We start from the raw sequence: 448 nt of genomic DNA on the forward strand, positions 1-448 counted from the left end.
TCTCCCGCCTCCCTGACGGGGAGCACCATAACCTCTGTGTGCACCCCTCAGGTGCAGTTGGGCACCCCTTTGCAAGTGGATCTGCACAGGGCCATCACCAAGGGGTGTTTTCCATCCCACCCAGGCACTGCAAGAGCCCCTGCGGAGCGGGGCAAAGCCCGGTGGGCTGCGGGGGACCTAGCAGGGAAGCCCTGGTCCCCGTTTCCCGTGGCTGCGGGGATGCACGTGGTACAATCTCCCTTGGTGACTGACTGCATCGCAGCCTGCGCCCGGATTCAGCTGGATTCGTCACCACGGGGAGACGTTCCTCGTGCGTGGTGGCAGGAGGAGGGGGAGGGATGGCCACCCTGGTGCCGCAGCCAGCTCACAGGTGTTGAACATGCCGTGTGGGACCGTGGGCAGCCATGGCCCGGGTTGAAGCCTGCACACTGGTGTCTGTGGGCAGCGC

Source organism: Merops nubicus, unplaced genomic scaffold (genome assembly GCF_000691845.1).
Source record: "Merops nubicus isolate BGI_N331 unplaced genomic scaffold, ASM69184v1 scaffold32134, whole genome shotgun sequence".
Lineage (NCBI taxonomy): Eukaryota > Metazoa > Chordata > Aves > Coraciiformes > Meropidae > Merops > Merops nubicus.